A 15,876-nucleotide genomic window follows, 5' to 3' on the forward strand; every position below is an offset into this window, starting at 1 on the left:
TGTGGGAACCCACCTCTTACTTTAGAGTGACCTGGATGTGAGACATGGATTCAAAAGAGATCATTTTAGTACTTTAAGATTTAATGATTGCCCTATTAAATTTCAGACTTGCATGGGGCCTGTAGGTCCTTTATTTGGCTTATTTCTCCCATTTGAAACAAGTATATTTACCCAATGACTGTATCCCCGTTGTAGCTAGGAAATAACTAACTTGCTTTTGATTTTACAGGCTCATGGCTGGAAGTGACTTGTCTTGCCTCAGATGAGACTTTGGACTTAGAATTTTGAGTTAATGCTGTAATGAGTGAAGATTTTGGGGGACTGTTGGAAGGTCATGATTGTGTTTTGAATTATGAGGAGATGAGATTTGGGTGGGACCAGGGGTGGAATGATATGGTTTGTCTGTGTCCCCACCCAACTGTCAATTTGAATTGTAGTTCCCATCATTCCCACATGTCATGGGAGGAACCAGGTGGAGGTAACTGAATCACAGGGGTGGTTTCCCCTATCCTGTTCTTGTGATAGTGAGTTAGTTCTCGGGAGATCTGATGGTTTCATAAGGGGCTTCCCCCTTCACTGGCACTGGTTTTTCTCTCCTGTTGACCTGTGAAAAGGTGCCTTCTACCATAATTGTAAGTTTCCCAAAGCCTCTCCAGCTGTGTGGAACTGTGAGTCAATTAAATCTCTTTTCTTTATAAATTACCCAGTCTCAGGTATTTCTTCACAGCAGTGAGAACACACTAATACACTAGCAAAATCCCATCTCTAAAAATCATACAAAAATTAGCTGAGAGGCTAGCACCTGTAGTCCCCGCTACCCAGGGAAGCTGAGGTAGAAGGATTTCTTGAACCCGGGAGGTTGAGGCTGCAGTGAGTCATGATGGAGCCACTGCACTCCAGCCTGGGTGACAGAGTGAGATTCTGTCTCAAAAAGTAAATAAATAAATAATAAAAACAAAACCCAAAGTAAACGGCTTTTGTGAGATTTTATTAAGGGGCTGCTTTTGATGTGAGTTGTCTTAGGTATCTCAATTTGCAATTCTGATATGGAGCTTATATATTTGCATAACATGTACAAGCTATTTGATTTTTCTGGTTCTTACTTTCCATATATATATGTAGTTTTTTCTCTGGAATACTGTTGCGAGGTTTGGATATGCTTGTGTGAATGGTATAAAAGATATGCAAATAGAATACCTTCCTCTTCTTGTTCCTCATTCCTCTGAATTGTGAAGCTCATCATCTGTAGCTTCCTTTTATGGGCGTATGGATTTATTATTGAAAATACTAAAAGATTTCCTTTCACCGAGCATATCATGTGCTCTTCCTAGGGAATGTTAAGTATAGTAGTGCAATATATGTTTCAGATTTAGAGTTAGACTATACATACCAGACTATTACATTTTAAAGAGTTATGCAGAATCCTTCTTTATTTAAAATGGCTGATGTCTTAGAATATATTTGAAAGAATTAAAAAAAATTATTTCTTCAGCAAATGTGGCTTGTGGCAGTGGCTATTAGGCTTGCCAGTTTTATTCTGGATGAGATGTCATTGTGAAAAAGAGAAGGCTTCAGGAGAAAATGATGCTCAGGTTATTCTTCTTTGCTAACCCTTCCTTCAACTATTTTTCATATTACCTTCAATTTTGAGCAGTTTTACCTTAGTCATGAGAGAGTAAAATTTCATTTCCCCCCCCCATGGCTCTGGCGGAAAACTATGAGTACTCTGCTGCTTTTGTACTTTGGATTCCTGTCTATCAGAGATTCGTGAGAACAGATTTGAGACTTTGTTTTCTGTACTTCTAGTTCTGGTACTAGCTGTGGAGATATTTTTTAAATGTCATCAAAATATCTTTGTGCAGTATATAATTAAGATATAATTTGATTATCATTACCCTAAACAGGGAATGAGTTCTGTTTATATTTTATTAAACAGGTTAGTTGGTTAGGCACTTCCCTTAATGAAGACAGAAATAGATATGTCTGCTTTTATTAATAAACCTGTTCCCAAAATAAGAACTCTGAAAGAGAGATGTACAGAGACTTAAACACAGTACTCACAAGTGAATTCAAACAGTTATCTTCTGTGGTCTCATCTATTTTATTCACCCTCATGGCAATCCCTCTCAGGAATTTACCTGGAATCCTTAGCTTGAAGGATTTGAATACGTTAAATATTTAATGTTTATTCTTTCAAAGTGTGTAAGAAAGGACCCAAGGCTGATGTCTCAAAGAGCTTTGTAAATTTTGTGATTTAATCTTTGTGATCTCATGAATCTCTTCCAATGTCAGTTCCCTCATGTGCTCTAATTATATAGGGAGATGGCTAATAACCCCTACTTGTTAACAAGGTTTGGTGTGGGATTTTCTTTTTGTCTTAGTCAGGTTGGGTTGCTATATAACAAAATGCCATAGACTGGATAGCTTAAGAACAGACATTTAGTTTTTATAGTTGGAGGCTGGGAAGTCTAAGATCAAGCTGTTGACAGATTCAGGTTCTGGTGAGGATCCCTTTCCTGGCTTGCAGACAACTACCTTGTCCTCATGACCTCACATAGCAGGGAGAAGAAAGAGAGAGAAAGTCTGAGAGACAAGCCTACTTATCTTTTCTCCTCTCCTTATAAGGAAACTAATCCTATTGGAGTCCTTACCCTCATAACCTCACCTAAGTCTACTTCCCAAAGGCCCCACCTCAGATATCATCATGTTCGGAGTTAGTGTTTTAACATATGAATTTTAGGAAAGGACAAAAACATTCAGTCCATAACATTCTGCCCCCGGATCCCCAAACTTCACGTCTTCTTGCATGTAAAATACATTAATCAAATTATCCCAACAGCTCCAACATTCTTAACTCATTCTAGTATTCATTCTATAGTCTAAAGTCCAAAGCCTTATTTAAATGTCATCTAAATCCGGTATAAGTGAGACTTAAGATACAATTCACCTTGAGGTAAAATTTCTCTCCAGCTGTGAACCTGTGAGAACAGACAAGTTATGTGTTTCTGAAACACAATGGCAGGATAGGCACAGAACTGATATTCCCATTCCAAAAGCAATACATCAGAAGAAAGAGATGAGAGATCCCAAGGAAGTTCAGAATCCAGTTAAATATTCTGTTTAACCTGTCATGAGTTCTACCTTCCACAGAACACTAGAATACAATTCGGCCAAGTATTTTGCCACTTTATAACCTGGATCTCCTTTCCTGCAGTCTCCAAAAACATTTCTAATTTCCATCTGGACCCTCACCGGAATTGTCCTTAATGCTCATATTTCTAGCATGCACCTCAAAACCCTTTCAGTTTCTATCCATTCTCAGTTCCATTACATTGTAAGGCTCAAGAATCATCCTCTTTAGTTCCATGCTCTGCCCTCCGGATTCGCTGGGTTGGCAGTGTTGCCCCCAGTGTCAGTAGTATCCTTTAGCTCAGTGGAAGGCTGTCTATCTGGCTCTCTGAGACGATCCCCCCCACCCTCAGGTGGCTCTGCTGGGTGGCAGTTCCACCCTTTGAAACAACATGAAAGCAGCTTTTCCCCTGAGCCCAAGCACTCTGGACCTGTGGCAGCAATAGTAGTCCTGATAATCTCTAAATCACTTTCCGGATCCTTCTTTCTTTTAACACATTTTTATGATCTGCTTTTGTTCTGTCTTATTTTCTCTATTTTCTTTTATTATTTTTAACTGACCCTTAATAATTATACATATGTTTGGGGTATAATGTGATATTTCCATACATGTATACAATGTGTAATGATCAAATCAGGGTAATTGGCACATCCATCACTTAAAACATTGATCAATTATTTGTATTGGGAATATTCAAAATCTGCTCTTCTAGCTATTTAAAAATATACAATAAATCATTGTTAATTATAGTCACTCCAGAGTGCTATAGAACACTGGAACTTATTCTGCTTATTTATGTTTTTTTCAATTCCAGCTGGCAGTGTTTCTGATGGTATAATCTCATCTCTATTTCTGGCTTGTGTTATTGAGATGGCTGATTGGGCATGTGTTTCACACCCGTGCTAATCTCCCTATCAAAAGAGAATACCCTTGGTATTCTCTTGTCAACCTGTTTTCTCAACTTTTGCAATAGGGACAGGCTGAGAATTTGTCAAATCTTTAAGTGCTGGTTTCCTCTTTACTTAACCTTCTTTAATTAATTCTTCTTGTCTTGCATTTTACCAAAATCAGTCAGGAGGAACAATGCCACTTTTTAAACACTTTGCTTAGAAATCTCCTCAGCTAAATATTCTGTTTCATCTCTCATGAGTTCTACCTTCCACAGAACACTAGAATAAAATTCAGCCAAGTATTTTGCCACTTTAAAACATGGATCTCCTTTCCTGCAGTCTCCAATAACATGTTCCTCATTTCCATCTGAACCCTCACCAGAGTTGCCTTTAATGCTCATATTTCTAGCATGCACCTCAAAACCCTTTTAGCCTTTATCCATTACCCACTTCCAAAGTCTTTGTCACATGTTTTGGTATTTGTTACAATAGCATCTCACTTCTCAGTACCAAAATCTGATTAGTTATAGTTCTCCAGAGAAACACAAGCAAAAAATATTGAAGAGAGAAAAATGAGAGAGAGAGGAAGAAAGAGAGAGAGATTATAAGAAATTGACTGACATGATTATGAGGCTGAGAAGTCCCATGCTCTTCACTTGGCAAGTTGGAGACCCAGGAGAGCAGGTGGTATATTTCCCATCCAAGTCTGAAGACCCCCAGACCATGAGAACTAATGTTGTAGTTCCAGCTGAGCCTAAAGTCCTGAGAATGAGGAGAGCCAATGGTATATATCCCAGTCCAAGGGAAAAAGACCAGTATCACAGTTCAACAGTCAGGCAGAGAGAAAAAGAGCAAATTCTCCCTTAGGCTATCTTTTTGTTTTACTCAGGCCTTTAAAAGATTAGATTATACCCACATTGAAGAGAGCAATTTGCTTTACTCAGTCTACTAATTAAAATGCTAATCTCATCTAGAAACACCCTCATACAGACACCCAGAACTAATATTTAGCCAAATATCTGGGCCTCTCATGGCTCAGCCAAGTTGATGCATAAAATTAGCCATTACCCTTTATATTTTATTAGATCAATAATTCCAAGTCTACCATTGACAATGTGGTTCTGCTTTTTATTTAGCACCTAGACTTTCAGAACTATTTGCTTCCAATTACTTTCCACCAGATAGGTCTTATAGAGGAAAGGAATTGTAAAGTCAACCATATAAGCTTCTACGCCAGCTTTGACTATAAGCCTCTGTGAAATATTATTCCTGGTTTGAAAAAACTGATAATATACCAATAGCTGTAGAAAACCATGAATGTTTTAAAGTCCTTGTAAATACATCAACATAATAATAACTATTAAGCTTTCCAGAGCTATTTTAGGATAGTTGTAACATTTATTATCCTTCCTTTGAAAACATCAAGCTCTAAAACAACAGCATAATGGTTTTGCAAAGATTTATTTCTAAGATTAAATAATGAGGGCTCTTCTTCCCTTGAGCATGTTTGGAAATTTTCCTTTTAGAGAATCTAAATACATGCCCATATTAAAATATCACACAAATTAAAGAAAGCCTACTTGTTACTAAAGCAAGATTGATAATAAAATCACTACCTTTGCATGTAGCATCAAATAGAAGGCAGTGTTGTTTGATAATACATTTGTATTTTGAGTGACTTTTGTCCCCCAAATCATGACATATGTGATGAAAAAGTTAAGAGTTCACCACTTCAATCATTGATTTTGATAAAGTAATTACAATAAGGACACAGTTAATGTAATTAATATATTAATTTAGAGGAACAAAGTTAAAAGTAGACCCCAAACAAACAAACAAAAAACAAAAACATTGTGTATGTTGTAGGTATAGAAAAATTGAAATGTTTTAGATTTCCCAGATAAATAACAGACATTTAGGACGGATTATCACGCCAATCTTATACAATATGCAACATGATTATCTTTGTTTTATTATGCCACCTTTCTTTTGTGTTCACTCCTTCCTCTTTGACCTTGGTGCTTTACTGTAAAGGAATTTAGCAACTGCTCCTATGTGACGGGAAAAATACCTGATTTGGCAAGTGTGTACTTTATGAAATGTGACATGGCATCAATCATCATTAACCCAAATATCCCCATCACATGCAGGACCTGACCCCATCACATCTGGTTTCCTGTTTGAAAATCCTTCATTTTGTGGAGGTTTTTGCTGATAACAATGCTCAGAATGATCTCTAGGCAATGGAAACTGACAGAAGATGAATTATCTGTCACTCAGGAGGATGTCTTGACCATGGAAACAATCAAGTACAACCGTCTATTATTATTACTTTTTCCCCTGGGCTTTATTTCTTGGATTAGTTTCCAGCTCAGCATCTGCTTTAAAAGCCTATTAAAAATCTCAAGAGAAAATATGAAGTAGAGAATTCCAGTGAAATTATTCTTGGTTGATGGCAAATGCAATCATTTTTTCTTTGTTGCCCAAATAACATTTTGAACATTATATCTTAATTTTTCCAAAGAAGCATTTAAAAATAACTCGCGTACCATGTGTGGTGTCTTAAGCAAACGATTTGTTATTAGCTATTACATGTCTGGACAGATGATAATTTTGTGGTTGGGAATCACTAATTTTATTCTTCTTCTGAAAAATCTTGGGTAATTAGTGATGTGATATCAGTAACTGGTGATGGCTACATGTCAGGTGCAACATATTTTATCATTCAAAATACACAAAGTTACTTTTACTTACAAAGTACTGATTCTAGGCTGTTGTACAAAGAAGCTGTGATATTTGAACACCACTTCCCCTTCATCAAGAACAGACAAAATAGCAACACAGAAAGCAGGAACAAAAAATCACTTCCCTTTTTGGCAATTAAAGATATTTCAGGCATATTTGAAAAGAAGGGGGAACTTGGAGGGGAAAGAGTTTAGTGACGGGAAGGAGGATCAAGTCGGCAGGTGACTGTATAACTTTATCTCTGCTTGAGCAAGGAGGACGCTTTGAAAATTTAAATCACAGGGCAGGGAGTTAAATTGTTGTAGGAAGACCAAGGGATTTTGAGGTATCAGGAGAATTGCAGATGGAATACTTCTTAAAGAAAAATGTACATCTAGATTAGGGTGAAACTCCATGGCTAATAGGGACCAGCAGGTCACATAAGTTAAAGGGGACATAGACAAGCTTTGCTTGTACCATATAAATGCATCAATAAAATTATAGCTACATATAACCCAATGAATGAATCTCATGAACAAGATGTTAAGCAAAAGGAGTCAGACATGCAAGAGTACATTTTGTGTGATTCCATTTTCATAAAGTTCAAACAGACAGAACAAACCTACGGCATTAGAAATTAGGATAGCAGTTCCCTTGTGGGACTAGTGAATGGAAGGAGGCAAAAAAGCAGGCTTCTTGGGTGCTGGTAATGTTCTGTTTCTTGATCTGGGTTCTGGTTACACATACATAGGTTTAATTTATGATAATAAATAATATTCATTGAACTTATGATTTATGTCCTCTTCTATATGTATGTTATACTTCAATAAAAAGGTTAAGAAATTTGTCTCAACAGTCTTAAAATTCACAAAAATATTTGTCATCCCTTTTGTTTTTTTAGAAACTTGTAGCCTGAAGATCTTTCTTATTCCAGCTTTAGATAGAGACATGAGTAAGGGGAACTGTTTCTTTGCTATAAGGAAAATGATTGGGTACATATGATGATAAACAGTGACGGTACTGAGTCATGGTATCAGAAATCATAAGAGGTGAGGACTGTGAGAGCTGAAGAGTTTGCGAATCTCTATTAAGGGAATTTGCTCTTATATTTCAGCAGCTGCGTGCATGTGAGTACGTGTGCTGAAGGCTCCCAGATTTTGTAGTTTTTTTTTTAAGTGGAGTCAGGAAACAATTTTATTTGAAAACTCCAAATTTTCTATTTTGGGGTAATATTTTTAGGCACTTTGAAATACAGGAAGCATATTTCCAGGCTAAATTTGGCCTCCAGTTTGATCTGTTTGGTGTAGAAGTCTGGGTTGATTTCTGGGGATTTCTAGGTTATCTCTGGACAGGTAATAATTTAAGAAAGAAAAGAAAGGAACATACAGACAAAGAAAAGAATATACGTATACTTTTTGTTTATGCCAGTGTTAATAAGTTTTTGTTCATTTTAATTAACACTGAGAGCTTAGAAAATAGGGTATGGTGTATGCATTCTGGCATCTCAAATGTAAGAAATGATAGAATCTATGGTTCTCTACATTTTCCAAGTTACTTGGAACATGTATCTTTGATTTTCCAAAACACTTATTTCTTGGTTGCTTACAGAGTGCCAGGCACTTTGCTAAGCGTTCGGGGTGTGTATTCACTTAATACTTAGAAACTTTGTAAGAATTTGCAGGTGAGGAAACTGAAGCATGCCTAAATTTACAATGTTAGTGATAATTAGGATTCAAATCAGGCATACTTAATTTCAGAGCTTGAACTCTTAACCACTAATTAATCATGAATCTTATAACTATATGTAGTGATACGTAAATCAAGAATTTTTAATTCTATTTTATAGATGAGGAAACAGATGCTTTAAATCAGCAGTCCCCAACATTTTTGGCACAGGGACCAGTTTCATGGAAGACAGTTTTTCCACGGATGGCAGGTTGCAATGATTCAAGCACATTACATTTATTGTGTACTTTATTTCTATTATTATATTGCAATATATAATGAAATAATTATACAACTCAACATAATATAGAATCAGTGAGAGCCCTAAGCTTGATTTCCTGTAACTAGACAGTCCCATCTGGGGGTGATGAGAGACAGTGACAGATCATCAGGCATTAGAATCTCATAAGGAGCATGCAATCTAAATCCCTCACATAAAAGAGTTCACAATAGAGTTTGCCCTCCTATGAGAATCTAACTCCCCACCCCCCATTTTGACAGGAGGTGGAGATCAGTGATAATGTGAGTGATGCGGAGTGTTTGTAAATACAGATGAAGCATCACTTGCTTGTCTGCAGCGCACATTCCTGCTGTGGGGCCCGGTATCTAACAGTCCACAGATCAGTAGCAGTCCATGGCCCAGGGTTTGAGGACCCCTGTTTTAATGACTTGACAGAACTCACAGATCTGTTTACTTTTTTTTTTTTTTTTTTTTAGACGGAGTCTCGCTCTGTCACCCAAGCTGGAGTGCACTGGCCAGATCTCAGCTCACTGCAAGCTCCACCTCCCGGGTTTATGCCATTCTCCTGCCTCAGCCTCCCGAGTAGCTGGGACTACAGGCGCCCGCCACCTCGCCCGGCTAGTTTTTTGTATTTTTTAGTAGAGACGGGGTTTCACCGTGTTAGCCAGGATGGGCTCGATCTCCTGACCTTGTGATCCGCCCGCCTCGGCCTCCCAAAGTGCTGGGATTACAGGCTTGAGCCACCGCGCCCGGCCAGATCTGTTTACTAAGAGAGGATTGATAACAGGCCTCATGTTCTTGCCCCTGTACTCTTTTCCCCTGTATCCTGAAAGTCATCCTGGGAGTTAATTTTATATTTGTGAAATTCTCTAACAGTGGGTTCTTTCTGGTCACACAGCAGTTTAATTATCCTTTATTTGGATATGATCTAAATAAAATCAACATAATCTTAGATGATAAGATAAATGCATCCCAAACAAGTACACTGATAACTGATATGCATAATGAATCAACCTTCTTGATGCACAAGATAACAACTAATGGTGCATCTCCTCTCAGTGAATTAGAGAGCCAGGCATCCATCCAAATATGCAGATGTTTAGCCTTGTGTAGTCAAAACCTCCGAATGACTGACACAATTTTCACTTTGAATTACATTCTTTGATGCCAGACAGTGGTAGAGTATCAGGGAAATAAATGCATGATTTTAAAAATAATTATTTCAATCTTGACCAGTAGCAGCCCCAGTTGAGTGGAGAAAAACATGTGCTTTGTGGTTTTACGTATTAATCTTATATTGTACTTATGTAAATTTTAATTAGCCTTTTTGACTTTCCTAGTTTTCTTCTATTGAACAGTGATTAAAGTTCACAATTTTGTATACTAGATGGAGTTTAAGTGATCTCAACAATCAAAACAAACCTTTTTAGGTTTGTCTGTTCTCTCTTTTCCTATTCAGACTGGTCAGGAAATCATGAAATATTTAATATAACATTTGAAATCAAATAATTGTAGAATTGTCTCTTGAAATTGGCTGGAATCTATCAAGCATTTTATTTGTAGTCTGGCATCCTAAATGTTTACAGTAAAAATAGAGAGACAGCTTTATTGTATTTTTGTTAAATTCATTAGGCCTTTCCTTCGGTCTGTTAATTGCCCCCTCCTGTTGTGTGTTTTTAATGAAAAGAATCCATTTTTAACCAGCACCCGCCCTTGTGGCCCTGACGTTACCATGGAAATGAAACAACTTGTTCTGAAATTGTCTGCTATACATATTTATAGCACATTAGATAACACCTGGGCATTAAAATCTTGCAATACAATAGGTTTTTATTTTTTAAGAACACCAGCAATACCATTTTTCCTTCACATAAGTTTTTTGCTGTTATAATGGGTGAGCATACAAGCTGTAATTACCAGCACTGATCTTAGGTTGGCAGCTAAATGAGATGTTTTTTCATTAAAAAACAAATAAATACATATACATATATATATAGTATATACATACATATAACAAGTAGAAAAGTACTAGAATCTTGACAGTATAAAAATGGCAAAGTTTTTAATAGTCTATTTTTATTAAATTATAAACATGCGTTATTCTCCTAGAAGGTATCACAAATACGTATGGATAGTTGCATTTCCAGTCAATATTTATGCGTGTATATTAGATATCAGATGCTGCAATACTAGCTGGGGATACAAAGGTGAATGAGGTATCTTTCCTGACCTCGGGGAGCACATATTCTAGACTATCAAATGACATATCTTGAGTAAAAATATATAGTAAATAGGTTCCAACTTTGATAAAGCCAGGAGCTGGAAAGCAATATCACATTTATAGTCCCATTAAAGGTATAAAGATAGAATGTTAATTACTACATTTTCCTTTTCTAATATAATATTTTAGGTACTTTTATGCTATGGCCTTGGGTGGGTACATCAGGAGGATCAGAGAAGCCAAAATCCTTGCCATCTACACTGTCATGCCTAACTCTCCAGGATACTTGGCAATACATACATGCCTTTCCTTTATCTTTCTATTGCATACAGCATAGCAATTCCAAACAATTATTTCATCCATCAAATTTATATTCATTCCCTACAATGTAACAGGCATTATTAATCAGTACTTTTCTAAGGTTGTCTGACTCTCAGAATTTTCACATCTTAACATCACAATTTCTAGACATCTTTAACTGTTCATGCCTTACTTATTTTGTCATTCTTCAGAAACAAATAACTTTTCTATACAAGGCTTATATTTTCTACCCGTGGTCTTGACTCTCTTATCTGTAACTCCTTTTAGGCCCAAGGCTCCATTTGGCCATGGTAAGATTGTTCCTCATATTGTCACAATAAAACTTGCAATAAGATTTAATGCAATCCCAAGGAAGTCTTTGTGATTCTGGTAAGACTGTGTCTTCACATCATTGACAATGACCAGAGTAAGATTTTAGGAAACCCCCACAAATCCATACGCACTTGGTAAGACTGTCACTCAATATCCTCATCACCTGCCCCACCTCTTCTCTTCTTAGCATTACACAATGTTTAAGAGACAAATCATAAGAAAGAGACTATAAATCAAATTGACTTTCTGCATTCTGCAAGAAGCCATCAGGATTGATTTCATTATGTCTTACCTTGATCACAAACTCAGGTTCAAGCCTCCTGGGACATCCACCATGATTACAGCTCCACATGGCTGTGTGTTCCCTAATCTGAATCAATTTTTCTCCCTTCCTCATTTGCTCACTCTCTTCACTGTACTTGCTACAATATCTCCTGTATCTTTTTCTCTTAATATGTAATCACCTTTTGCTCTAAAATAAGCTCAGGTACCCTTTTAGATACAGCTCTTTGAATTGTGACAGCTTTTTCTTCTGTATTTCATGTACAATGGATATAAGAGGTGGACTAGACGTCCTCTGTGTTTCTCATTGTTTTGCCCAGACCACCATCTGTTCCGCTTTTTGTCGAAACCCCCAGATTATCTGAGGAATATGACAACAGCTCACTCTATGCTTCTTGAACATTCATATTGCAAACTCCCAGTTATATCTTCTCATTGCCTGGAGATTTAGCAATTGGTTGCACTATGCATGTTATTTTTCTTAGTATCTTAAACAGTCATTTAGACCCCTTGTCTAAAATCCTGGACCCTCAATTGCTTGACTGCCTTTAACCCCAATTATTATGCCCTCCTCGTATCCTCAACCATGCATCTCTATGTCATTCCCTGAACTTAGTCATTACCAATTTCCACAAAACCTCAATTTCAGGAATTCCACTTTCTGACCATCAAATACTTCTAGCTTGCTATTTCATAATACCTTACACATTTTTTTTTTAACTCTGTGCCACCTTTGTAACCCTGCAGGATAACCCTGAAAATCTTCTCTTCTTATCCAGATTACATTGCCTTGTTTTGCCATGACAGTTTCTTGAATTCATTTCAGTTCCCTTACTTCTCTTGTTCTCCATATTGCCTGATAAAGTAAAATACCAACACTAGGTAAGCCCTTCTTTTAACCATACCTGCAACTTCGCAGCCAAACACAGCAAGAGGGAAACACACAAAGGTACCGACTGGTTCATTTAAAAATCATAATCACAAACCTCCTGTGTTTTCTCAAGACTGCCTGGCTATCCTACTCCATTTCCCTAATCAGGTCACCCTCTTACTCTTTCAAAACATTATTTCACATCTTCTCCTCTTTCCTATTTTCACATCTCTTTCATCTTTTTACTTTGCGTTGATAACTCTTTTCTTACAGCTTTGAGAATATAGAAGCAGTCAGAAGACGAATACCTCATCATTTCACCATGAAATCTGCTAGCTCTACACATCTGGACACATATTTGTTGCTTATCTACTTTTTATCATGGGTAAACTCTACATTTATGCATTGAATATCAGTCCTTCTGATTTACTCAGTAAAATTATTCTGCAATTCTCCCCTTTCTTTAAGTATTATTGCTGCTTAACAAATCGTCCTAAAACTTGTATCTTAATACAAGCATTTTCTTATCTAGTATGGGTCATTGGATCAGGTGTTCTCTGGCTCAGGGGCCCTCATCTGATGTATTCAGATCATCGCTGGAGCTAGAACCAATGGAGGAGGAGATCAGGAGCAGCTGGGGAATGGCCAGTGTTTCTCTCACTAAACAGAGTCTCAAAACTTCTCTCTGTAGTATCTCTGCATGGGTGGCTTGGGGCTTCCTCATAGCATGGTAGTTTCAGGGCAGTCAGAATGCTTACAAAGCAATTTAAGGGTTCAGTGGGAGTGTTCCAGTCATCCAGGAGTAAGTTTCATTTCCTTTTCTGTCCTAGCCACAGAACAGAAAGACGCTTCACAGAGCATCCATTCTGCTGATTGTAAGCTAGTCAAAAACTGCACAGATTTGAGGGGAAGGAACATCAACCACCCTTCTTGAGGAGAAAAGTGTCAAGGTCCCATTGTAGAAAAACACATGGGATAGGAAATATTATTGCAGTCACTTTTGGAAACTAAAATCTGCAGTATAAGTTAATAAATATTTTTCTTGCTACTGAAGCATTTCTATTTGCATCCAAATGTACTACAAAAGCACCCATTAATAAAGAAAAAAATACTTCTTTCCGGCCCTATGCGCTTGCCTGTATTACCTTTTCTTCTACTTTCTTTTATTGTGATTTTTTTCAAAACAGTTTTCCATTCCTCATTTTCTGTTTGTTCCTTCACTTGAATCAGCTTTCACCTCTATCCTCTACTAAAATACCCTTGACAAGGTCATTTATCTTTTAAGTCCAATCATTAATTCTCATTTCTCATTTTATTTCATGAGTTCAAAGTACTTAATACAATTGATAACTCCCTCCTGCTCTTGGAATACCTACCTTGTATGATTTCCGGTGCTCCCATTTTTCTAGCAGTCCTGTTCTTCTCCTTTGTTCACCTAATCTATACATGTTGGAGTGCCCACGCTTCGTTCCTCAACCTTCCTGAAGTCCTCACCTGCACCCATTCCTGAGATTATCTCCTCTGGTCCCGTGGCTCTAAAGTATATCCTTTGTGATGACCTTCCCAGTTTTCAGCTCCAGCCTCAAACTCTCCCTGCACTTGGGACATGTATGCCTGATTGTCTACTTGACATCTCTGCTTTGTTGTCTGACAGATATATCAAATTTAATATGTCCAAAATAGAATTCTGTCTTTGAAAATACGTCCAAAATAGAATTCTGTCTTCTCACTTTCCCCACCGTCCCCCGCCAAACATACTCATTTCTCAGATTTTCTCATTTCAGAAAATGGCACCACCAGTTACCTAAGTGCTATGCCAGATGTCTAGGAATATTCCTTGAGTTCTATCTTTTCTTCACCCTCCATATCCTATTTATCCTAAATTCTTTTGGTTACACTTATAAAATAGATCTAGACTGTCAAGTTCTCACTATCTTCACTGCTGCCATCTTAGCAAATTAATGTTAACCTGACATTGATTTATTGGATTGGATGATAAATTTTGTTCATCATCTTTTCCCCTATAATAAAAGTTTTTTTAAACTTTGTTAATATTAAAACACGTGTTTTGCTCATAATTCTTCGTTGGCTTCTCAAGGCGTTGAGAATAAATAAAGCGTCCTTATTATAAACCACATTTGTTCCTGCATGAGCTGCTCCCTGTCCACCTTTGCACCTGCATTTTTTGTTTCTCGCACACTGGCTTATACCTTTCTAGCTCCAGTGGCCTTCTTGCTGTTGTTTGACCTAGGCAAACTAGAATCTTTCCTCTGAATTTTTAAACTTAATGTTTCTTCCTCTTTGAGCATCTCTATCCATTTCCAGCCTTCTTCTGTAGTTAGTCTGCAGGTTAGCATTTGGGAGCCACTAATAAGAGCCTAAAGTGTCCTCTTCTGATAGGGCCACATATCCCAGTTTTAATTTCCTCTCATCATTGTTTTCCTTATACTTCCCGTTCCAACAAATGTTTTCCTTGAAGATAAAAAAGGCAAGAAAATAGGAGATGACACTAATTTGCTTCCTGACATTTATTAACAGTAAGCCATTCACCAACATCAACAGACAACATCTTCTGTTTTGTAGTAGAATATAAAATAAAAAGTATTTGACTTGTCATAATATAAAAATATTGTTAATATCATATAACAATTTCAAAAGCCTCAACTTTTGTAGGTTTTGCCTTTCTTTCTGATGTAACATATCATTTATATGCATGTATCTTACATATTTTATATATTACTCTCAAGAATCTAAGTTTGAATGTTTCTATATATTGCTACATCTGTTTCCTCAGATGTGTATTTTCTTTTTACCCCACCAGTATAATTTGGTTTTCATGGTTGGTTCTTTGTTCTTATATAACCACTAATTCTCTCTAACATTTTAGAAAATCTGGCCAAGAGTTCTATCTTATTTCTACCTATTTCTTTGATTTTTTAAAAAATCTGTTTTGCTTGAATTTAGGGCAATGTTATAAACTTTTTTTTTTTTTTTAATACAAGAGCCCATTTATAGGATCAACATACTTAAAATACTTTATGTTGTAAATAGTTGTATATTTACTATCTGTTAGTTGGTAATATTCAAACATGCCTGTGAATTCATGGATCCAATTGCTGCATGCCTATCATGGGTCTTTTAGAAATTGGGGTGTGAAGG

This window comes from Trachypithecus francoisi, unplaced genomic scaffold (genome assembly GCF_009764315.1).
Source record: "Trachypithecus francoisi isolate TF-2019V2 unplaced genomic scaffold, Tfra_2.0 Lachesis_group1, whole genome shotgun sequence".
NCBI lineage: Eukaryota > Metazoa > Chordata > Mammalia > Primates > Cercopithecidae > Trachypithecus > Trachypithecus francoisi.